Raw genomic sequence first — 26,456 nt, forward strand, 5'->3', positions numbered from 1 at the left:
TCTACAATGTGCATTTAATGCTGTAAATTTCCTTCTAAGCTCTGCTTTAGCTGCAGCAACAAATTTTGAGAAATTGCAGTTTAATTTTCAGTTGATTGTATTTGAAAAACGTCTCTTGAGACGAATGACTGCTTTGGCTCATGAGTTAGAAGTATGTTGTTTAATTTTCAAATAGGTAGGGGATTTTCTGGCTCTCTTTCTGTAATTGTTTTCTAAATTAATGCCAGTGTTGTATGAGATCCTATTTTGTCTGACTTTCTTTCTTTCTTTTTTTTTTTTTTTTGTATCTGCTAAGGTATGTTTTTGGCCCAGAATGTTCCAAGTGAGCTTGGGAAGAATATGTACTTTGCTTTTGTTTGGGCATAGTATTCTACAAATGTCAATTAGTCCAAGTTGTTTGGTAGTGTTATTTGGGTCATCTGTAGTCTTACTGACTTCCCACCTGCTCGATGTATCAGTTGTTGAGATATTGATGTCTCCAATTATAACTTGGGATTTATTTCTTTCTCCTTCCAGTTCTATCATTTTTTTAATAATTCTTTTTTTTTGGTAAAGATTTTATTTACTCATTTGAAAGACAGAGAGATCACAAGTAGGCAGAGAGGCAAGCAGAGAGAGAGGGAAAAACAGGCTTCCCACTGAGTAGAGACCCCGACGTTGGGCTCGATCCCAGGACCCTGAGATCATGACCTGAGCCGAAAGCAGAGGCTTAATCCACTGAGCCATCCAGGTGCCCCAGTTCTATCAGTTTTTGCCTCGTGTGTTTTGATGCTCCTTTGGTGGGTACATACATATTCAGGATTAAGTTTTGTCTTCTTAGAGAATTGATTTTTTAAAAAATTTTATTTATTTATTTGATAGAGAAATCACAAGTAGGCAGAGAGGCAGGCAGAGAGAGGGGGAAGCAGGCTCCCTGCCAAGCAGAGCCTGATGCAGGGCTCTATCCCAGGACCCTGAGATCATGACCTGAGCTGAAGGCAGAGGCTTTATCCACTGAGCCACCCAGGTGCCCCAAGAATTGATTTCTTTATCACAGTGTAATATCCCTCTTTATCCTTGATACTCTTCCTTGTTTTAAATCCTGCATTGTTTGAAATTAATAAGGTGAGTCCAGCTTTCTTTTGATAGTGATAGTATGGTAGATTTTTCTCTAAGCCTTTACTATTTATATACTATCTGACTTTGTGTTTAAAGTGGGTTTCTTGTGGAAAACATAGAGTTGACTTGTGTTTTTATACCATTCACAATAAAGTGATTGTTGTTTCATATCTATAATCTTTGTAATGTCTTCTATTAATTACATTTGGTTCACCTCCCCTTCCAATTTACCCAAAAGCACATTTGGTTTTTGTTTCTTTTCCCGTCCTTTTGCCTTCTCTAGTTTTAGCTGAGCATTTTATGTGATTCCATTTGATCTTTCTTAGCATATCTTTTATATTTCTAGTAGTTGCCCTGGAGTTTATGGTATATAGTTTTAGATAATTTAAGTACATTTTTAAATAGCATTATCCTGCTTCACAGGTATTGCAAGTACCTTAGAGTATTCCAATTTCATTCTATATCTTTTGTGACATTGCTGTCATTCATTTCTTTTATCTATAAGCTATAATTACCAAATATGTTGTTACCATTATTGCTTTAAATAAGCAGCTATATTTTAGATCAATTAAGAATGAAACAAATAAAATATTTTACTTTATTCTTTCTCCAACTCTTTCTATCTATCTATCTATCTATCTATCTATAGTATGACAGAGCAAACAGAGGGGAGGAGCAAAGGGAGAGGGACAGAGAATCTTAAGCAGGCTCCACTCTCAGCAAGGAGCCCAGTGCAGGGCAGTCTCACAACCTTGAGATCAGGATGACCTGAAATCAAGAGTTGGACACTCAATCCACTGAGCCACCCAGGCGCCCCCTCTTTCTTTCTTTATGCAATTTCTGACTGACATAATTTTTCCTTTGCCTGAAGAATTCTTTTGTTAACATTTCTTGCAGGGAAGTTCTGACAAGAATACGTTTTCTCAGTTTTCCTTCTTTTTTTTTTTTGGTATGAAAAAGTCTTCATTTCTCTTTGCTTGGAAGGATAGTTTTGCCGGATATAGAATTTTAGGTTGGTGTTCTTTTCCCCCAGACTTAAAGATTTCACTCTTTTCTTGAATGTCTGATTTCTGATGGGAAGTCTATAGTAATTCTTATCTGTATTCTTCTGTAGGTTAGGTTTTTTTTTTCCCCTTCTGTCTTCCTTCAAGATTTTCTTTTTGTCTTTGTTTTATTTTTCAGCTTGAAGATCATATACTATAACATAATAATACAGTTTTTATTTTGTGTTTATCTCATGTGGTATTCTCTGAGCTTCCTAGAGCTGTGGTTTTGTGTCTGTCATTAATTTGCATAGTTTGTGGCTGTTATAACTTCAGACATCTCTTCTGCTCCACTCTCTTTTTCTTCTCCTTCATACAGAGTTGGAGGACCATTCCAATTATGTTTATGTTATACCTGTTGAAATTGTCCCATAGTCCTTGGATGTTTTGTCCTTTTTTTCTTTTTCCATTTTTTTTCTCTCTGCATTTCAGTTTGATAAGTTTTGATTGATCTATGTTCAATTCTTGTCCCAGTTGATCCTTTTATGTTGTTGAGAGACATTCTTCATTTCTTTGACCATGTTTTTGATTTTTAGCATTTTCTTTTGAGTTTTTCCTAAGAGTTTCCATCCCTCTGCTTACCTGACCCATCTTTGCATATTGTTTTCTTCTTCTTTTTTTTTTTTTTAAGATTTTATTTATTTCTTTGACAGAGAGATCACAAGTAGGCAGAGAGAGAGGGGGAAGCGGGTTACCCGCTGAGCAGAGAGCCCAATGCAGGGCTCGATCCCAGGACTATGAGATCATGACCTGAGCTGAAGGCAGAGGCTTAACCCACTGAGCCACTCAGGTGCCCCTCTTCTTCTTCTTCTTTTTTAAATTTAAAGCCCTTAAATTATCAATCATAGTTATTTAAAATTCCCTGCTTGGTAATTCCAGCATCTGTGTTTTATCTGAGTCTGGCTCTCATGATTTCTGTGTCTCTTTGGACTGTTTTTTCTTGTGTTTTGAATGCATTGTACTTTTTATTGAAAGCTGGACATGTATTGGGGAAGAGGAACTAAAGTAAAAAGATCTTTAGCATGAGATTTTATGTTAATTGGGTGAGGATTTGGACTGTGTTTTATATTTGTTGTAGCTATGTATTAGAGGCTTCAAATTCTTCTAGTGTTTTTATTTTGTCCTTTCTTTTGGCTTTGGAGCATGTCTACATTCATTCTGAAAGAGTCTGTGCCTTATGGCTCTTTGAGCTATAACCCACTGTTTTTATCCTGGGGCCTTATAGTGGAAGGTTATAGCAAAGAGAGTTTCCTATCATCTGTTGGGAAGTCTCCATCTTTAGTGGGCCTGTGGCTTGTGGTCATGACCTCCACAAGTTCGAACTCCTCCAGTGGTATAGCTCTACCACCTACTATGTTCCCCACCCCCTTCCAGGGCTGCAGCATTCTCAATCTGTTTCCTTGAAACCCTATCCCCTATTGACTATGTTTTTTTCCCCTTTAGATGAGACAGGAGCAGGAGGGTCTGGAGTATGATGAAGAATTCTCACGTACATTTCCCTATCGTGACTCTTCCCCTTGCAGGAGCCACAAGGAGGTCCTGCCCAGATCTTTAGCCTGAGAACCTGGTGAGGTTCCTGGAGGGAAACTTTATGGCAGTGTGGGGGTCCCCCTTGATTTTAGCCCCAACAGTTTCTTGCTCTTACACTGCTCCCCACTCATTCCCCAGGAATTCATCAAAACTCTCATTTAAATATTCCCACCAGTTTCTCCCTCCATTGGCATCTGCTTCAGTTAAGTCTCTCTCAGTTGCTGTATTTCTCTGGATGTGTCTGTCTCTTCTCCTTCTTCTATTTTTTTTTTAAAGATTTTATTTGTTTAAGTAATCTCTACATCCAACATGGGGCTTGAACTTACAACCCTGAGATCAAGAATTGCGGGCTCCATTGACTGAGCCTGCCAGGCGTCCCTGTATCTTCACATTTTGTTGTGTAGTTTGCCCCATGACTTCAGTTTCCTGATGAGTCTAAGCAAAGTGTTGATTTTCTGTTTATCCAGCTTCATCTTGTAAGAACGGGAGTGATGTCTTCCAAGCTCTTTACATGTTGGGGCTGAAATCAGAGCCATATGAAGGTGGGAGCAGCACATCAGCTTAGACATCTAGGTCCTAGGACCCAGAGGGTGGTCGAATGCATACAGTGGAGCTGCGTCAGGAGATTGGGGTCTGGCTTGAGGGAGCTCTTACTGCTTCAGGGACCAGAGCTTCCTTATTTGTTAAATGGGAACAATTCCACCTGCCTCAGAGTACTGTGCGGTGACAAATGTGACAGCTGAGAAGTGTTACAAGGTCCTTCTGTCGGTGTTAAGACAGCCACACTCCACTTTCCTGGAACCTATGGCTCGAGCATGGCAGCAAGGAGACTCAGCTTTCTGGGGCATTTCTTTCTCTGAAGTCCTGTCTCTCCTGACTTGCCTTCTTGTCATATCATCAGCCCCATGTTTATAAAACATCAGCCTGGGACCTGGTTTCTCTCAGGCTGCTTCTCTCTCTCTCTCTCTCTCTCTCTGTCACACACACATGCACATGCATGCACATTCCAGCACTGACAGGTCTCCAGCCATCAGGAACATGCATCCTGTCAGTTTAAAGGGGAGTTGGCAGGGATCATTGGGAAAACACACTTGTTCTGGGATCTGGGCTCACTGGAATTTGCTCCCGCTGGACAAGCCCTGGCCCTGAGGTGATGCCAACATAAGGCAATGCCACAAGCCTCCCCTCTTTGCCTGACCTTTTCTTACTCCATGCCTGTGGGCCTTGGAGGAGATCAGCTGCAGGAGACTAGCTGACCTCCAGAGACAGCTCCTATGAGCCAGCTGCTAGGAATTCTCTCAAATGGGGCCTTCCAAGGGATGGCCACGTTTCTTGGTCCTAAAGCAGAGAAATTAGAACCAGAATGAGACATGGAAAGATATTCCATTTAAAATAAACGCCCTCTGTCTTCCAGGCAGTTGAATAAAAGTTCTTTCATTTGGGCATATATTTTTTTTAAAAGTCCAATTTAACAGTTTTCAAAAACAAAGTGGAATAGGTCAGATACTTGGAGGAGGAAAAAAAAAAAACAGAGGAATTTTTTTTCTTTTTCTGCAAGTCCCTCCTGGTGAGGCTGCTGTTTGAGGCACCTATGGAGTTTCTCACAATTCTGCTTGGACCGTCTTTCCAAAAGCAATAGCCCCCAGGTGACCCAGTCACCCTCATCTCCTTTATTTTCTGCCTTTGTATCATTATTCCATGTAAGCCACTTGAGGCAGAATAAGGGAAGTAGGAAACCTCAGTCAATGCCATTAAGGTGACCAGCAGACTCCCTTAGGGTCCAGGCAAGAATATGATATGGCCTCTTCATGTGGTTTGGGACTACATGTGGCCTCTTCAAGATGTTCTGCTTTGGGGGGAGACTCTGGACCAGCTTTCTGGGAGGAGTTGGGATAAGAACAAATGCTATGGATACTGATATGGTCCATCACCAGTTATGGGCCGCACCAGCTTACTGCTTCTCCCAAAGAAAACATCATGTGGGGGCAAATACGGTTTTCTTGCTGCCTCTGCTTTACACGCATGTCCTGAAAATTCTCACTAACATCTTTGTCCTTTTCACTCGCTTTGCCTTTCATGGAGATGAGTTGTCTTTATACATTTCCTTATGTGATTGTTTTTTTAGGGCTCTTCTCTCTTCTTCTGGGCTCCACTGAGGTCACTTATCATTACTGAATTCTTAGGGCCTAGCACAGTCTCTGGCACAGAATAAACTTAAGAATACTTGGTGGCATTGTTATTTTTAATTTTTACTTTTATTATTTTTTTATTTTCAATTTTTAAAAATTTATTTTAAACTCAAGTATAATTAATATTGTTATATTAGTTTCAAGTGTACAATATAATGATTCAACATTTCTCTACCTCATGATAAGTATAATTTTACTCTCATTCATCTAGTTCACTCATCCCCCCCTCCCACATCTCTGGTAACCACCAGTTTGTTTTCTGTATTTAAGTCTGTTTTTTACTTGTCTCTTTTTTCTTTGTTTACTTGTTTTGTTTCTTCAGTTCTACATATGAGTGAAATCATATGGTATTTGTCTTTCTCTGATTATTTCACTTAGCATTACACCCTGTAGGTTGCAAAGTGCAAGATTTCATTCTATTTTAAGGCAGAGTAGTTTTCTATTGCATGTACACACACACGCGCACACACACACACACCCTCTTATACCATATCTCTTTTCATTCATCTGTTGATGGACACTGGAGTTGCTTCCATAATTTGACTGTTGTAAATAACCTTGCAGTAAACATAGGGGTGCATGTATCTTTTCAAATTCGTCATATTCTTTGGGTAAATACTCAGTAGTAATGTTACTGGGTCATATGGCAATTCTATTTTTATCTTTTTGAGGAACCTCCATTCTGTTTTTCATAGTGCTGCATTATCACCAATAGTGCATGAGGGTTCCCTTTTCTCCACATTCTTGCCAACAACTGCTTGATGTCATTCCTTTAACTTGATCATCACCACAGCCCTATGGATAAGATCTATCATCCCCATTTGATGGAGAAAGAAACAGACTTTACACGACTCCCTCAAGTCCCCCAACTGGAAATCCAGATCTGAGTGGTTGATTCTCAAGCCCATGCCTTCAACCAACATATTCTAAATCCACCTGCTAGATACAGGAGTGAGAAAGAAAATGAACACACCATGCAATCTTATGAGAACTTAACAAGAAGAAAAAGAGGAAACATGTTTCTTTTTCTTCTTGTTAAGTTCTCATAGGATTGCAGGCATGAGAAGGAAGGCTAAAAAAATGTTTCAGGCAGGAACTCTCTGGAAGGCAATTTTGAATGCCAAGCACTGGCTCTGGAACATGTTTGGTTGGACCAGTCACATTAATGTTTATTTTGGCAAATCAGTCAGAAACTTTCTCCTTCACCATCATTGGAATTTGAAAAAAAAATTCTATAAATGCATCTAAAGTTTTGATAGTTTATTTCAATTGAATGACTTTTTTTGGTTAAAAATATGATATGAGGGAGCAACCTATTTCAAACTTGTTTGACATTGCATTTGTTAAGAGGATCATTCACCAGCCAGAATGTCATATTTTACCTGGAAGCAGGGTAGGCACTACCATTTTTTCGAGCATGCCTTTTATGCAAGGTTCTTTACACTGAGTCATATGATAGCATCTTTGAAGACAGGTTGTGTCTCTTCTCTTGCTTTACTGTCTCTTACAGTGGCCAGTAAATGGCTGGGGTTCGGCAGTCTAGGATCTGTTCTGGGTTCTGCCTTTGTGAATCTCAGGCAAAGCCTATGATCTTCCTAGGATGCCATTTTTTCCTGACTTAAATGAAGGGGGTGGGTTAGATGGGTCATTAAGGATTTTTCTGGGTTAAAAGTTCAATGAGTCCATGACTCCAGATGGGTGTTCTGGTCCCTCTTTTATAGCCCTCTCTCTTTAGGAATAATGGAAGTGCTGGAGAGGCCAAGCCGCTGTTCAGCCAACACCTGCACAGCCTGTCTGACAGGTGGGTCCTGAGAATAAGCAGTCTCTGGGTGGTGGCCAAGTGCTGAGCCTGCAGCCTGCAGCTGGCCTCCTTGGCTTCTGTTGACCCCTTGGCTGCCATGTCAGTCTTTGGAATCTCCAAGTCTCTGGCAGCCATTCAATAGTTTGCTTTTTCTCTTCCTGAGAGACAGTCAAGGGCGTTAGGGGGCTTGTTACTTTGGGAAGTCTGCCACATTTACAAATGCCTTGTAACCCCTGACAGATTTATTTGACAATTTTTGATAAGTGCGTTGTTTGCGATTTGCTGGCGGATGGAATTATTTGTAGTTTTGACTTGAAAGGCTGACCATCGGGGCAATGACTAAGTGAGTGTGCGTATTAAAAGGTCATTGGTCGTTGCCTAACATCCTGTCATATATCATCTTCTGATCTTTCTGTTTTTATTGTTTTCATCTCAAAAATAAAAAATCTGTTTTAAATGTGAGAGCTGGAAATTGGGAAACAACAGAACTATTTATGGTCCCCATGAGCAGCCGGCCCATTTCAATGACAAACATTGTAAACATGTTGTGTTAAAATCCCAATCCTTTGCTCTTGATTTTAATTGCTTGGAATCCACTGTACTTGAGGCACCCTGGATTCTGTTTCCTGCTGAGATTCGGGAATGGTGACATCCTGACTTGGCCGATGGAGCATTGCTCTGCTGAGTCATGGTTCTCTCAACTCTGTCCAGGTCTCCAGGAACCGGAGAACGAGAATGTGGTCACTTTGCAGGTGTATGGAACTGTTCCCGGTGCTTCTTGCCAAATAAAGAGAATGACTACCAATGCTTTAAAGAAATGCAAAGCACTTTTTTCCTTTCCCACCAGGGCCACACCTCTGATAACGTGCTGATTTAATGCCCCTAACTATTAAAGATGTGTTCTGTGACTTGTTGACTGGATGAGTGGCCCCTCAAGCTCTCAGCACTTTATGTGAAGTTTTCTCATTCGAGCCTCACAATACCCTTTAGAGGTAATTGCTGTCATTATTCCCATTTTCAGGTGAGGACTGGTTTCATGAACTTGGCTGTAGCCATTCAGCTAGTAAGTGGCAGAGACAAGATGTGAAGCCAGGGAGGTCTGATACCAGGGCCCATGCTCTTATTATCCATGATTCACTGTAAGTAAATGACTCTAGTTCTTGGCCGCTTGTGTCAACAAGCCACCTGGGAGATGTGTAAAACTGGCTGTAGTAGGACAGGGAAGGTGTGGCAGGGACCGAGAAAGGCAGAAAGGGAGCTATCCAGAGCAAATGCTTCCAAGTTCTAGAAAAAGAAACCAAATGGTCTTAAAAAAAAAAAAAAATCTGAAATAGAAACTCACCAGTACTTAGCATAATTTTTGCAAGCAAAACATAACACTTTAGAGTTCAAAGACCCCAAAATAAGATGAATATCTTGGTTTTTTTGGTTTTGTTTTGTTTTTTAAAGATTTTATCTATTTGCTTGACAGAGTATGCACAGAAGGAGGAAGGCCAGGCAGAGGGAGAGGGAAAAGTGGGCTCCCTGCCAAGCAGGGAGCCTGACACAGGGAGCCCAACCTAGGGCTGGAACCGAAGATCATGACCTTAGCTGAATGCAGATGCTTAACCTACTGAGCCACCCAGGTGGAAATCAGGGCACAGACAAAGACCAAAACTTTGAAAGACCATTGATATCAATGGCTGATTCTCTTCTTGAAAGTTACAAACTACTGAAATACATTTTCAGAGGCCTAAGGCAAATAGTGTCTGAGAAAGGAACAGTGGAAAGGTAATGATGAAAAATAGCACATCACTTCATGAGTTTCCCAAAGGCAGCTAAAGGAATAATGTCTTGTGTGGATACTTGCTTTGAATGTGCAGTATTTAAAAATGCACCTATAAGGCGGGAAAATCATGACAGTTTATCCGTATTCTTACACATGTAGTCCTAAAGAGTAAATAAACCTTTTTAGAATTAAAGCTGGGTCTTTGGTAGTCACAGAAGAAAAAAAAATGATTTCTACCATGTATTATTTTTTTACTCTCTGATACATCCTGAACATCTAGCTATTCACATTGGCACACACACCCAAATGTATGTTTTTTTTTTAATCGCTGTGTGGATATTCTACAATGTGGATATTTAGTTATCTTGTTACTTCCTTAGCAATAGACTATTGAGGCTGTTTACATTGTTTCTGGTGCAAATGATGTCTCAAAGAGCATTCTTTGTGTATGCCTCCTGTGGTGGCCAGCACTCCTCCAGAGAGCCTGCTTCTGGGGGCATCGATGACGCTCACTTCCAACTGCCATCCCTCTGCTCTCATCACAGCAAGGCCACGCTGCCAGCAGGCTGCAACCTGCTGCTAAGTGTGGCAGGGCCATGGTACCTGCATGATATAGGATTATAGGTTTGGCTAAGGGTCTCCCCAGTGACCTGGCTTGAATTTTCGTAGAACTGCATTGTGCTCTGAAGGATCATCCTACCTAGGCCTTCCTTCCTTTTCTCCTTTCATAGATGTTAGAGCTTTGTCACAGTCTGAAGGGTCTCCCTGCCTTCTGTCCATTTCCCCTTGATTCTTTACAGGTGTTTCCCCCAGTAGATCTCTTGCATGTCCAATCTTGTCTTGGCGTCTGCTCCTCGGGGCCCCAAACTCATCTACTCCTTGAATACTTCTCTAGGAAGACCTCAGAGAAATAAAAACGGGGCATCCATGAAGTATGTGTATGTATTTGTATATCTGTTTGTGTATTTTTATTCTTATAATATAAAGAAGGGCCCATAGCATAATTAAATAGCTTAAGGAATTTCAGAATCTGAGCACATTTATGAAGCCAGTACCCATATTAGGAAATCAAGCATCATCAGGCCCTCTGAAGCCCCACCACACTCCTTCCAGTCATTTCCTACCTCCTCAAGGCTACCATTATTTCAACTTCTGACACCAGAGATTTGTTTAAATTATTGTTGAGTTCCTTTTTTTTTTTTAATGGAATCATGCAATATGTTCTTTAGTGTCTGTCTTCTTTCTCTCCCTATTCTGTCTGTGAGATGAATCCATGTTCATTTATTATCACTGCTGTATAAAATTCCATTTTATGACTAAACCACAGTTTATTCACCCGTTTTATTATTACTATAATTTCTAATTTTTGACTACTAAAAGCAGTGCTGAAATGAAAAATCTTGTACAAGTCTCCTAGTGAACACACGTAAGCATCTCTGTTGAGTGTATAATTAGAAGTAGAATCAGTGGAACCCAGGGGAGGCATAGGTAGTGCCCAACAGTTTTCCAGAGTGGTTGTACCAACTTATCCTCCCACCAGCAATGTCTGTGAGTTCTAGTTGCTCCTCTTACTCTTCAACACTTAGTGCTTTTGGTCTTTTTTTATTTTAGGCATTCTAGTGGGTATGTCTTGGTATGGTATTATGGTTTCAGTATGCTTTGATCTGATGACTAATAAAATTGAGCACCTTTTAATATATTTACCATTTGAATATCCTTTTTCTGTAAAGTGCTTGTTCAAGTCTTTTGCCAATTTTTCTGTTAAAGTGCCTGACCTTTGCATTGACTGTTAGGCATTCTTTATATTTTCTAGAAACGAAGGTATGTATGTGTATTTTAGTTTTAACCTTAATATCGCTGAAATACATTTTAGTGTGATTGCAAAAATTTCAATGCCAGGAGAGACACTTTCTGTGTGTCTTGGAGGAAGGCCACGGACCAAGCTACATTGAATTGCTGTAGATTGTAAATTGCGTGGTTACCCTACCACCAAGTTTCTTTCTTCTTCTGATGAAGCCAATTCTTGTCCTCCTTCTTTCTGTGTTTTGAGCTTACAATAAAAGGAATTTTTGCTCAGTCTTTCTCTCTGAGAACTGGAAACCAACAATCTGGGCTGCTTACCCATACATCTGGAGATAGCCATCCCTTGTGACCTCTAAGTAGGGATATCTGGTTCTTAGCTGGAGCAATGCTGTGGTGATTAATACTTAGAGTTATTTTACTCAGTGAGCTAACATGACAAACTTGGGAGCCTTCCTTTTTTTTTTTTTTTAAAGTGTTTGCTCATTTAAATTTCAGCACTACTTTTAAGGCACCAAAACCTATGTCATTAATAATAATCCAGAAGGCAAATGGAGTGAAATGCATTGAACTCACAGTTATGATGTTAATGAGGCTATCTCTAAGATAGTGGTCTTCAATCTTAGTCACCCTTTATAATCAACTGGGGAGCTTCTAGAAATCCTAATGACAGGCTACAAGCCGGACCAGTTAAGTCAGAATCGCTGATGGCATGACCCAAATGTCATAATTTTATAAGCTCTCCAAGTGATGCCCAGTGGATTCATTCTCAGTGTGCTGATGAGATCCAGTATGGAGCCTAAAGAGGCTGAAGAGCAGCCTTGACCTTATGAGATTCACAAAGATAATGAACGTGTCTCTGTGGGAACTTTGTGTGGCTAGCCAGCCAAACTTTTCTATAGACAGACAATATACTACCCAGACAATCCTACTGATGAGTCTCCAGAAAGACTGTACAATTTCCTGTGTTGTTAACTCCAACTACCGTAGCTAAACCACAGCACCACCTCTGTGAGATTTGCAAGCAACTCTTGGCAACTCACTTTCCCAGATAAATGGACTGAAGAGATGTGAAGAGGGTAGGCTGGAGTCAGAGCATCAGAGAGGGGCAAGAGATGGGAGAGATGACATATAGACCCTCTTTTTCCCCCAGAAGAAGGGTGCCCCTGAGGCATCGTTCTCATCCTGAGGGCTGAAGGACTGTTCTTTAATTATTTTATCCAATCCAAATTGGAAAGGTGGATTTGAGCATTTTGGGGAACTTCAGAACCTGTTTCTGAGTCAGAAATGGTCCATTCCATCCACTGCTGGACATACCCAGGTTATATCCCACTTTAGAATTTGCTATGGCTTTAGCCCTTCTGTGTAAACTCTGCCTGTTGGTGCTAGGACTGCTGGGCTGCTGGTTTTAATCCTTCATAACCTGCTGGTTTCGAGTCTCAGTAGGAGGAGAAAATTTCTAGGCAGCTTTGCAGGGCGGAGGGAGATGTGAAAATCTTCACCAAAGGAGTCCTCCTAGGAACATTCTTTTATGTGACACTAAAACATTCAAACAGAGTAAGGAGATAGAGAAAGAAGGTGGGAGGAGAGGGAGAAGACCAGATAAACATCCATCAAGGCTTTAAAACCCAATGACTAGTCAGTTTTTAACAATACTAAGATCAGATTAGGCCAGGAAAGGAGCAGTCTCCCTTTCAGTTGAAGTACAATGAAAAAAACACATCAGAATACAATTTCTGTAGGATGGAATTCAAATGTCAGAGGCTGGACTTACTGCTTCTAATCCTAAACAAATCTGCAAAGATCAGGCAGTCTTAACACTGAGGGGATAAAATTGGGCACATAGAAAATGTTCATTGAGTTCCAGAAGCTGAATTCCTTTTTTTTCTCCAAACTGTATCTTCCAAGATTTCTTCATCTTGTGCTTCACAGGTGACCTATGAACCACATGGGTTTGAATTGCATGGGTCCACTTATATGTGAATTTTTTTCAAGAAATATATTGGAAAAAATATTTTGGAGATTTGTGACAACTTGAAAAAAATTTGCAGAGGAACCCAGTAGCCTAGAAATTCTGAAAAATTCAAGAAAATTATAGGTATTATCGTAAAAATAATACATATCATTTATACGCAGAATATGTTTCAGTTGACTATGATATTGGTAAGGCTTCTGGTCAACATTAGGCTCTTTGTAGTTCAGTTTTTGGGTAATTGAAAGTTATACACAGATTTTCAACTCTGCAGTTCCCCCACCCTGCACCCTGCACCCTGCACCCTGCGCCACTGTCCATTGTCCAAGAGTCACCTGTAGTTTGAGATGGTTCTATCTAAAATGAGAATGATGGCATTTTAAGATCGTTCATCTGTGTTTCAAGTCTTGACACTTTAGGATTTCAGGCTCACACCATGTGGCCTTTTCTCCTTTGATAAGAAATGTGAATGGTAGGCAAGTCAATGGAGAAACATTGTCTTTTTGTATGCAATGGAAAAGAGTGTTTCCCAGTAGAGGGCATCCTTACGTAAAGAATTTCTCTTTACCCTCAATTATTTGCAGATACTGATGTGCATTAGGGAACAGAATTTTCTTCTAAAAGCCTTACAATTTAGCTTGTTTTTTTGGCAAGTCATTTATATATAAGGTGTTAAAGTGTTAAGAAGATTTGTTCCAATATTTTTCTTAGTTGGGTAAGTGATAAGTTGTACTATGAATGATGGTGGTAGCAGATCGTAAAATGGTTTAAATTTGTGCTGATTTTATTTACTCGTAATTTCAACCAATATTGATTGAGTGTCTCTTGTGTGCAAGGCACAGGGTTGGGGGTGGGTGTACAAGGGTGAGCTTGAGTCAGACCTTCTTGGAAGAGAATTTCTGAAATACAGGGAGAATAAGACATACATGCAGGAAGTTAAAATATAAGACAAAATATTTGTTCTTGTTTCAAATACTTGCTGACTTCTCTAATATTAATTATTGGTGGGCTTTAGAATTCTTTCCATTTCCTGTTGTAGATAGTGGCCAGAGAACTCAAGTTGTTTTAAAATCCTTTAGCTTCTGCCAGAATTGATTTGTTCAAGCCTCCTTTCTTCCTATGTTTGAAATCCAACTGTATTTTAAGAGGAAATTAATCTGTACATTGCAATTCCACCCATGATTTTTAAAATAGATTATTTGGAAAGACTTGTTCATTGTCTTGGTTTCCTCTAAAGTCTTTCCATTTCTCGTCAAAAAGGGGAATTATTGTAACTCGGCTCTCCTCCACCCAGAGGAAATCTAGAGTGAAATTTGGAAGTGGGGAGTTGCTTAACCTTTTCCTATCAGAGTATTGGCAGTGGAAGGTTTGTTGAAAGTGTGTGGGTTGAGTGATACTCTGTGGGCTTAAGACCAGGCCACAGGCTCCATGTGATTCATTTAATCCCTGCAGACTGATGTCACTAGATGAGACACAAGCCACTCTCCAAGTTCAGATGCCTTCTCCACGTCAAGGATAGGACAACTCAAGCCACAAAGAGAGCCAGATGAGCAGTTTCTGAAGCTTGCTGTCTTACTAAAGGGGCTTGTAGCACCTTCAGAGGTGGACGGAGGGGTGTGGCAGGGCAGTTATGAATATGGAAATGCTTTTCATCTTGGGTTCCAGGTTCTGTAAAAGCTCTAGAAGTAATACCTGGAACCTAGGCTGTAGCATGGGGAGCTAAGTGCTGGACCTTAGAACATACGAGTAGGTTTGGGCTCTTCCAGAGGAAACACAGGTGTTTGCTCAGTAGCCTGGGCTCACAGAACTTTCTGTAATTGTCCTGCTATAGGAGAAACCAGAGGCCAGTGTGCTGGGCATCTTGGGGAGGGCACCATTTTGGAGGCCGGTTAAGGTTTTCAGTCCTTGGCTCTGTTTCCAGTGGCAGTTTCTATGGTGTCATTGCTAGTCCTTCATCCAGGACTAATAAAAGATCTCTTTTACTCGACTGGTACATTCATCTTGGATGCTGTGAGTGTTGGCGGCAGATGACTCCTAGCTGTGTTTTTCTCTAGAGAACGTCCCTCATTGGAAAGGGTCACCTTGTCATGAAGTTTATGCCCCTCTCAGCAATTCATACATGACTGACTGAAAATAGGGTACAAAAGGTCAGCCTCCTTAAGGTAGGAACCAACTTTGTGGTATGACTCATGCTCGGGTTCCCTGTGGAATCAGGCTGAAGGAAAAGCCCAGCTGAGATCCCCTCCATCTTGCTTAGCAACTTGTCTTCCATCCTGCTTCCCTCAGTCCCCTTTTCCCAAGAGCATTCCTATAGGAAACCATCTCAGGCTCCACTTTTGGAAACCTTGCCTGAGATAGCCCCTCTTTTGACTTGGTAGGACAAATACTATTCTTTGCTTTATGTAATGTGTTGTTGTCTATCAGCAATCACTTCCTACCCCTTTGAAAAGAACACATTGTATTCAGAAGTCAGGTGGCTATGTGCATCAGTTCATTCTGGTCACCAAGGGTGAATCTTGTTAAGTCCAAGCCAGTTGTGATAGTTTCATTCTCCTTTCCAGTGTTGTTTAAGAACTGCATGTGACCATTAATCTATGATAAGGGAAGTAAGAATATACAATGGGGAAAAGACAGTTTCTTCAATAAATGGTGCTGGAAAAACTGGATAGCCACATGCAGAAGAATGAAACTGGACCACTGTCTTACAGTACACATTAAACTAAACCAAAGAGGGTTAAAGACCAGATTGTGAGACCTACAACCATAAGAGTCCTAGAAGAGACTATAGGCAGTAACTTCTCTGACATTAACCATAGCACATTTTTCTGGATATATTTCCTAAGGTAAGGGAAACCAAAGAAAAAAACAAACCATTGGGACTACATTGAAATAAAGAGCTTTTGCACAGCAAAGGAAACCATCAACAAGACAAAAAAGCAGCATACAGAATGGGAGAAGATATTTGCAAATGATAGATCTGACAAGGGGTTAATATCCAAATTATTTAAAGAACTTCTACAACTCAAGACCAAAATCTCAAATAATCTGATTATAAATGGGCAGAGGACCTAAATAGACGTTTCTCCAAAGAAGACATACAGATGGCCAAGAGACACATGAAAAAATGTTCAATATCACTAATCATCCGAGAGATACCAATCAAAACCCCACTGAGATATCATCTTTCACATGTCAGAATGGCTAGAATCAAAGAGACAAAAAATAGTAAGTGTTGGTGAAGATGTGGAGAAAAAGGAACCCTTGTGTGCTGTTGGTTGGACTGTAAATTGGTACAAGCACTGTGGAAAACATTATGGAAATTTCTAAAGAAATTAAAAATAGAAAAACCATACAGTCCAATAATGCTTCTATTGGGTATTTACCCAAAGAAAACAAAAACCCACATTGAAGAGATATGTGTGCTTATATATTTATAGCAGCATTATTTATAATAGCCAAGATATGGAAACAGCCAAAATGTCCATCCATAGAGGAACGGGTAAAGATATAGTGTGTGTTTTAAAAAAAATAGAATATTACTCAGCCACAAAAAAGAATGAGCTCTTGCCATTTACAACAACATGGATGGACCTAGAGGGTATTCGGCTAAGTGAAATGAACCAGAGAAAGACAATACCATATGATTTCACTTATGTGTGGAATCTAAAAAACAGAACAGACAAGCAAAGAGCAGAATCTGATCTATAAATACAGAGAACAAACTGATAGTTGCCTTGAGGGAAGTGGGGGTGATGGGCAAAATGGGTGAAGGGGAGGGGGAGACACAGTCTTCCGATTGTAGCATGAATACATCACAGGAATAAAAGGCACAGCATAGAGAATATAGTCAATGCTACTGTAATATTGTTGTTTTGTGACAGACAGTAGCCACACGTGTGGTGTGAGCACAGCACAACATAGAGAATTGTGGAATCACTATGTTGTATACCTGAAAGCAATGTAACATTGTGTGTCAGCTATACTGAGAAGAAAATGTTGCATAGCCTAGTTCCAGTCGGTGGTACCTAAGGGAAGCCTGTTGGAGGGCATCTGAATGTGTTTTCTTTCATCTTAAAAGGAGAGTGAAGGAAAATAGATGTCTGTATTTTTTTCTGGACACCGTCAAGTGACCTTGTGATAGGGGAGCTTCCATAATCATTTTGTGACCACGAGGGGATGTTAAAATAATCTCACCCTCTGAGATTGTGAAGTCATTGAGCCATTGAATTAACCAATCCTGGACCCTCCTCACTTTAAATTATGTAAAATCACAATATTCGTATTTGCTTGAACAATCTTTAGCTGAGCCTGCTGTTAAAATGGGAGCATAGTATCTATGAAGCTAGTCTGGAAAAAAGTTACTTTGTAGTGACCAAGTGAGAACATGGAAACAAGTAACTGATACTCTCCATTCTATTTTTCTATCATAAAGAGAAAAATGGGTTGGTAATAATGTATATGGTACTTTGTTTTGGTTTATATAGCTGGATTATCGAATGGGCCTAGCTTAATAGAAGCAACAACAGGAAATGGGCTTTTCTTCCATTGCTGACTTCATTCTGTTGCATTTCCCTTGCCTCCTCTGCCCCCATGACAGCTTTTTGTTCACTTTCAGCTCTAATAACTGTCTCATTTTTGTATTTTGAAATATAGTGCAAGTTAAGTCAATACTTTCAGGCATGCATTCAGTTAAAAATACGTTCTTTTTTACAACCCAGGCCTGAAGACTCAAGTTTAGGGTCTGGGAAAGAGGAAGCAGTGATGGTTTATTTTTTCACCATCTCATTCTTGCATCCTATTTCCCAGGGTCTTTTTTTACTTAGTTAGTGCTTGGTATGGTTCTCGTGGCTGCTCTCTGCTGGCCAGCATTGCCTCTGTTATGGCTGGCTCTTCGGCGGGACATTTTTATGGGCTTCCTAGATATTTTCACTGGGGAACTCTTGTATTTTGCATTCCTGGAGCTTTTGATTCACTTTTTGCTTGATCTTCTAGCATCCCACTTCAGCTCCTGCCCTCCTCTCCCAGTTTTATACCCTATGGAACCTCTCCCTTTTAATGTGGTATGATAAGATGCCTTAAGCTTATCTGCTTGTCCGTCTTCCATGTTACCTCCTTGGTCAGTCAACTCATGGATCCTCACCCTACTGAACGGAGACCTGAAACTTGCCTAGTTTTTGCCCTTTTCCCCTCTTTCTCTTTGCATTTTTCACCACACACAGCTTCAGCCAGTCCCTTAACCCAGCATTTGGAATTTGCATTGCAAGAAGCAGACACCAGTCTCATCCTTATTTGTGTAGGCTCCAAACTCCTGGTGACATATAACAAGTTCTGCTAAGCGTTCTTTGACATGTTCTACCCTGGTCGCCACCCCAAATGGGCCCTCGTTTTTGCTCTGCCAGGATGTAGGAAGCCAGTCTCCCAGTCTCACTGACACTGCATTCTCTCTGAGGAGTTCTGTTGGGGGTTCTTCTTCACTTGGTCTGGGGCAGGATGGAGGAAGCAAAACCAAAGCATTTTTATTATTATTATTAGTTTTAATTTATTTATCAGAAAGAAAGAGTGAGCACAGCTGGGGGAAGGGGCAAAGGGAGCGGGAGAAGCAGACTCCCAGCTAAGCAGGGAGTCCCGATGTGGGACTCAATTCCAGGAGCCTAGAATCATGACCTGAGCCGAAGGCAGACACTTAACTGATTGAGCCCCACAGGCGCCCCCAAACCAAAGCATTTTCTGTCCATTGAATTCCTGCCATTGCTGTCCTTCAAATTTCTTTTTTCTTTTTCTTTTCTTTTCTTTTTTTTTTTCTGATTTAGGCTGGAGGTATGTAATAGAGATCGATGACAAGCCGTTTGGCCACCTGAGGGATGGCTGTCCTATTAGTTTCCTCTGGAAACGAATCACAAACTTGATAGCTTCACACAACACAAATTTATTATCTGAAAACTGTAGATGAGCAGTCAGCCAGTCCCCAGGGGCCTCCTCCTAGGAAGAAAAGACAGTCTCTATGCAAGGTCTGGAGTGGGTGCCCTTGCTCCCCTCTCTCCCATCTCCTGTTTGCCGAGGAACATAGTCAGTCTAAAATCAGTCTTGGGGGGCTAAAAATCAGTGTGCCGTTCATTCCTTCTGGAAGCTCTAGTGGAGAATTTATTTCCTTCCTTTTCTTAGCTTCTTTGGCACCTGCATTCTCTGGCTTGAGGCCTCTTCCTCCATCTTCAAATCAGCAGTGCAGTGTCTTCCTGTCTCTGCCTCCATCATTACATTGCTTTTTCTGGCTCTGAGCCTTCTGCCCCTCTCCTATAAGGACTTTTGTGATGATACTGGTTTTACCTGGATAATCCAGGATAACCTCCACAGGTTATCCTTGATATCCTTAAATTAATCCCACCTGCAAAGTCTCTTAAACCATGTAAAGCAACATATTCACAGGCCCTAGGGATTACGACAAGGACATCCTGGGAGGGCAGTATTCAACCTACCAGGATTGTGGTCCTATAACGAATGTTCTCCCATATATGGTTCATCTCTATTGTGAGGCACAGGAATAATTAAGATTCCTTGTCCCCTTCAAGTTAGGTATGGTGATGCGACCAGTTCCGGCCAATGAAATGTGAGCAGAAAACATGCATTTCACTTGTGGATGGAAGCATTTGATTGCCAGTGCTTGACTTCCATCCTTCTTTTTTCTTGCATGGCAAATCATGTGCATTTGCTTTTGAAATATCACATTTATAAGAGAATGGTGCCTCTGTCAATTTGGGTCCCTGAGTGATGACACAGAGTGGAGACATCGCCTAATCTGCCTTAGCTGTATAGTGTAAACAAAAAACCTTTGTTTTATTTTATTTTTTAATTTGAAGCATTTTGTTTATTTATTTGACAGAGAGCACATAAGCAGGCCAACTGGCAGGCAGAGGGAGCAGCTCAGTCCCAGGAACTCAAGATCATGACCTGAGCCAAAGGCAGATCCTTGACCGACTGGGCCACCCAGGTACCCCCAAACCTTTGTTTTAAAGCACTGAAATTTTGAAATTTTTTGTTACTGCAGATTTACCTTGTCCATCTTTTTGGATGTAATTTTCAGCTTTGAGCCCTCCACTGAAATTCTAAGAGGAAAGTCCCATTCAACATGCTGTCACCCTTAGAACTGAGTTTTCATTTGGGGTCTGTTGCTATACATTTCTTGAGAGTACCCATGTCCTAATCCTATAATGATAAGATAACTATAATAGATGAATTTCTTTATAGCTTAACCCATAAAGAAATCCCTTGAGAAAACCTTTGAAGATTTCTGGGGGAAGGTCATCATTATAAAAATCTGCTCTTATCTGGCCTGTTCAGCCTCACTGCCTCCTCTCTCCAGCCTGTAACCTCCATGTTCTGGACCCACTTGCTCAGTTTTTACTTCTGAACATTCACCCTAACATTTTTGTCTCTCCTCTTTTGTCTCTCCTCTTCCATGAATTTAAGTCATCAAGGTAAATGCTGATAGTTGCTGAGCATTATTTTAGATTGCATTTCCCTAGATGTAGGTGTTAAGTCAAGGATTCTAGAGCAGGTTGGTTTTTTTTTGTTTTTTTTTTTTTTGTTTTTTTTTTGGAGAGATAATCCTGGGAAACAGCAGCAGAAGAGTGGGGGACGTGGAAAGAGATGGGAAGGAATCAATATATGGTACATTAATGAACAGGTTATTACCTAACACAAGTGGGGCTCAAGACTGCAGGGAGCCTCTGGGAGAATGCATAGAACAGAGTTCTGCAGAGTTGTTCTACCAGACAGGCAAGGGTCCTGGGTCATTAATCCACCAGCCCATGACCACAATTAGTTGAAGACTGCTCCCAGCGACTTGCATGCTCCAGTTCTAACTTTTCCTTGTGCTGGTTAGCACAGCCCAGCCATAAGAACAGTCCTGTGGGGGCAGATTGACAGATGTGAATGGTAAGAAGTCTGATCTGGAGGGGACTGGGGAGTGCAGAGAACACTACAAGATCTCCTGTGAGCATGTCCTGTGCTCAGAGTGCTGGATGGGTGCCTCCAGTGGCGGGATTGAGGAAGGGAGGCAGACAAGCACCCATTTACTCTACTGTGAGGCAGGATGTTTGGTGATAGATTGGCATGGGAACGTGGAGGAAGGAGAAATTAATTTTGCTTTAGGAGAGCAGAGAAGATGGATTTTGATTTGTGCTTAAAGGGCAGAGAGGCTTAAGCTAAGAAGAGCTTGTTTCAAGCTGAGGGACTAGTGTTTGCACAGCTGTGGCTGCTGCAGCCTCCGATTGTTTGAGGACAGTTGGAAGCAGTGGGTTTGAATGGGACAAAACATGGTTGAGAGGAAGGAGGAGATCAGTTGGAAAGGGGGGCTGGACGATGGAGGACCACGAGTTCAACTGGTGATATTTTTCATGGCAGGGACAATGTTTTACATTTTAAAAACTTGTAGATAGACTTAAACCCTTGCCCTGGGCTGGGATCCCTTAGGAAATGCCTGATCCCCCCCGCACCCCCCACCCCCCTATTTACCTGCATCCTCTTCCTCTTCTTTGAGCTCTGGGTTTGGTTTTTTTTGGGGGGGGTTTGCTTTTTTTGGTCTATTTTTCTGAATGTTTCCTTTCAAATTACTTTAGCTGATTCGCCCTTACTCATTCTAGGTCCAGTGTTCCAGACACGGAGCTTTTGCTGGCCTTGGTTTTCAGGTGCTCAGGGCAGTGGCAGCCATCTTGTGTCCTGTCCACCTTGAGGCCTACCTTCTCTGCTTCCTCCCTTGGTTTCTATCTGTTTCTGACTCTGTTTGACTCTTCCTTTTCTCCTCAGTTAATTTTCCTTTTATGCCATAACGTGGGCTGTGAAACTCGTGTTTAGTAATTGCTGTGCTTTTACGAGAACCGTACCTCCTTCCAAGTCTGGTGTGCTACACTCATGACAGAATCTGCTTGGGTCTTCTGGAATCTGTTCAAAGTCGCACACAATTCTTCAGTTCTCTCATTTGATAGATCGCTGTTTCATAGGCAGTACTTGAGAACAAGGCTGATAATTGTATTTACAATAAAAAAAATAAGCACATAAATTGAGTTGTTATTTTTTATTTCTTTAGCTCTGCAAGTGCTCTGAGGAAAGCTGGTACAAAATTAATTTGTCTCCAGCAGGCATTGACATTAACAGTGGAAACGGAGAGAACCTTTACAGTTTGCTAAGTCCTGTTCTGTGCTTTTTATGGAGATGGACATTTTTAATCATTATGACAGCCCAAAGAGATTGTCTTCCTATTATCCTCATTTTACAAAGAAAGAGATGGAAGCAGAGAGAGCCTAAGGTCATCCATTTTGGAAGAAGCAGGGTTGGGTTTTAAACCCTGGTACTGGCTCAGAGTTGCAGCTCCTTCCCAGGAAGCTAGAGTTACCCACCAGTCTACATCGCAAGGGTTCCGGGTATACAGTCCTGGCACAAGTGGCTGCAGCAGCACCTGGGGGGCGTGCTAGAAAGGGACTGTTATTTGGCCGTGGCCCAACCTTCTAAACCAGAAATTCTGAGGGTGGAATCCAGCAATCTGTGTCAAAATTAAACCCTCCAGGTCATTCAGTGCATGCCAACATTGGACAACCGTGCCGGACCGCCATCCACATAGCAAGTCATTTTGATTTACCGTTTTGAGTTATGTCTCCTTTTGGAGAAGGAGGAGAAACTTCTACCAAAGCATTCGCACACAGATTGGTTTCTAGTGTGCTGTTCTGAGGCAGGAGGATGCTACCAGTTGTCTCCCTAGCCCTTCATTTTCTCACCTTCCTGGAAGCAGTCAGGTCTGGGGTGGAGGGGTGTGTGTGTGCAGAAGGGGGGAGGGGAGATGAAGGAAGGGCTCTCTGTGACTGGCTTTTTAAGTGACAGATGGCATTGATAAAATATAAAGTTTGTGGGTAAGTCATAAAGCAGATCACCAATAACTTAGGATTAGCTATAATTATAGTGCTGATAACTAAATAGGATAGGGAAAAAGTAAGAAATTTTGCTTTCTTTCTTTTAAATTAACTTTCACTGGCACATTTACTGTAGACAGAGAAGGCAAGAGTAGAGCAGTTTTCATATTCTTTTCACGAGGACCTCCAAAGCCATACGGTGAGTGTAGCGTTACCCCTGGCCTCAAACCAATGAGAGGTAATTTTGCTGTCTTGTTTGATTTTTGTCTCCTAAGGCAGGTCCTTCTCTGACACGCTAATGTTTACTGATCACTCCCTGGAGTTCTTTATTTCTCTTTGACACCGAGAGAAGTTATTTGTTTCCTCCTGCTTTTTCCCACCTGTCTCTTCAAGTTTTCATTCCTCCTGTCTTTTTGGTATTTTTGAAGAACCACTCTACAAAATGCTAAACTTGGTTTTTCTCTATGCATCTAATTTCAGTCCCTGCAGCAAAACCATGTGTGCCAACCCATTTGATGTTGAGCTGCTGCCTAGCACCAGGTGTGGCCTGGGGAAGGGATGGGAGCAGTGCTTCTCAAACTGTAATGCAGTTCAAGCCACCTGGGCAATCTTGTGGACATATAAATTTCGCTTCTCCCATCCTCTTGGGCTCACACTTGGAATGGCTATGCTCTATCTGTGGTTCTTGACCTTGGCTGCACAATGGAATCACCTGGAAGGCTTTAAAAACTACCAATGCTTGGGTTGCCCTCCACTGATCTTGCCTCAGTTGATCTTGGGTGGGGCACAGGCATTGGTAAAAGTTCCCTGTGTGACCCTGATATGCAGCCAGAGTAGGACAAAGGCATCTCCTTCAGTGGTTCCCTGAAACTGTATCTTATGATCCTTGCAGAGATCTGAGATAGAACTCTGTAGTGGTAGAGAGCAAGACACTGATCTTGACTTCCTGAGTTGGAATCCTCACTCTCATTTATACTAGCTGTGGGACTGTAGACAATTTAATTAACCTCTTTGTACTTTGGTTTCCTAATCTGTAAAGTGGGCATAAGATAGCATGTTCTATTAAAGAGTTAATTCAAATTAAAGTATGAAAAGTGCTCAGAACTGTATTATCACTTCTCTATTACGAGATAATAAATTACCCAAAACTTAGTGGCTTAAAACAACAAGTATTTATTACCTCACAGTTCCTACAGGTCAGGAGTTTGGGAATACCTCAGCTAGCTAGGTTTGGCACAGGGTATCTCAGGAGGGTGAAATCAAGATGTCCGCTGGGAATGTGGTGATCTTGACAGGGGCTGGAGGATTACCTCCAAAATAGCTCAGTCACATGGCTGTTGGTTGGAGCCTCAGTTTTTCACCATGTGGGCATTTCCATAGGGTTGCCTTAATGTCCTTACAACTTGGCAGCTGGTTTCCCTCAGACTGAGTGATTTGAGAGAGAAAGAGAGAGAGAGAAAAGGAAGCCACAGTGGTTTTCTGTGATGAGTCTAAGAAGTCACACTGTCATAGCCATCACATTTTATTCATTTATTCATCCATATTCAAAAGAAGGAGAATGAAGTTCCATCTCTTAAGGGGAGGAATTATCAAGGGATTTATTTATGGATGTAAGTTAAAACCACTACAGACAGTTTTTGGCTCATGGTAAGTAATATGTTAAGTATTAGTTATTTTCATTAGCTGGTCTTATATCGCTTTCTGAAAATGCCCAGTGGTGTCATGTTGTCTTTTAGAATCAGCCCTGACCAATGGAACTTTCTGGGATGGTGGAAGTGTTCTGTTTCTGCACCATTCCGTACGGTGGCTACTAGTCCCACGTGGCCACTGAGTATTTGAACTGTGATTCGTGAAACTGAGGAACTGGATTTTACATTTTCTTTAATCCTACGTGATTACAGTGGAAGTTTCACCAGCACATGTGACTCATGGCTGCTGTGTTGGGTATTCTACTGGGTTTGACAGCCTTGCTGTTCAGTAGTACGCTGCTCAGACTTTCAGCATTGACGTTCTCTGGGAGCCTGTTGGAAATGCGGAATCTCCAGCTCCACCCCAGAGCTCCTGAATCTGAACCTTAACAGGATTCCCCAGTGATTCTTAAACATGTTAAGACTTTAGACCCACTGATGACACCTGGGTGGCTCAGTCGGTTAAGTCTGCATTTGGCTCAGGTCATGATCTGAGGGTCCTGGGATCAAGTCCTTCATTGGGCTCCTTGCTCAGCGGGGAGCCTGCTTCTCCTTCTGCCTGCTGCTTCCTTTGCTTTTGCTCTCTGTCTTTCTGTCTGACAAATAAATAAATAAATAAATAAAATCTTTAAAGACTTTAGAACCATTGGCTTAGAGTCCCAAGTCTTTTATTTATAAAGCCCTTAAGGGAAGCCCATGGCTTCCCTCTTTCTAAGTGTGTCTCTACCACCCTTTTCCATAGGTTCCACCCTTTATTGACTCCTGAATCGAGGTCTTTGTAAAGTGAGTGGTTGCCTTGGGCAGGAGGGTCTCACCTTGGCCAGCCCTTACTTATTCTCCAAGATCTGGCTCAGTTGTTACCTCTGGCTTGACTTTCCCCTTCTTTTCACTAGAGAAGTAATTGCTCCCTCTTTTGCATTCCCAGAGAACTTTATATGTGTTTTTTTCTTTTTTGACAAAATTTCCATATTGCAATATGATTCTGTGTGTATGTGAGTTATTTGAGGCTTAGGACCACATCTTGATTTATTTTTCTGTTGTGCAAACAACAATGCCTCTCTAACCCAAAACCTTTGGATTTTAGGCAACTGTTAGGATAAATATATTGTATAGTTCCTAACACTGAAGCAGCAATATGTAATCCATTACATGACAATTTCTGCAGAGAAAAATTTAGGACTGTTCACCCTAAGTGAGCTGAGTGAAGGCTATTAATAGTCCCACATCAGCCATGCTCAGATTTTGCCATCAAATGGATCATTTCAAAACTTTCATTTTCAGAACTTTCTGGATTTCAGAGTGTCAAAAAATTGTGAACCAGTCGTTGCTTGAGACTCTAAAAAGAATTTAAATCACGTGATGTATTTAAAGCCAAACAGCAGCTCAGAGCGAGCAGTTAGTTTAGGTCCAGACCCATTATGCTGTTTCCGCAGTGTGTGGGAACCCCTACTTGGAAAAAACCCTACTGATGGCCAAGGTATCTCCAGGAAGTGTTCTGTAGCAATGGTTCTCAGACTCTTCTGCATATCTGAATCACATGAATTCCCAACATCTAGTCTACAGTGCATGACAATTACATCAGAATAAGCTCTGAAGGTGGGATCCAGGCATCAGTATTTTCTTCTGTTTTGGCTTCATTTATTTATTTATCAGATAGAGAAAGAAAGA

The sequence above is a fragment of the Neovison vison genome, chromosome 8 (genome assembly GCF_020171115.1).
Source record: "Neovison vison isolate M4711 chromosome 8, ASM_NN_V1, whole genome shotgun sequence".
NCBI classification, from domain to species: Eukaryota; Metazoa; Chordata; class Mammalia; order Carnivora; family Mustelidae; genus Neogale; species Neogale vison.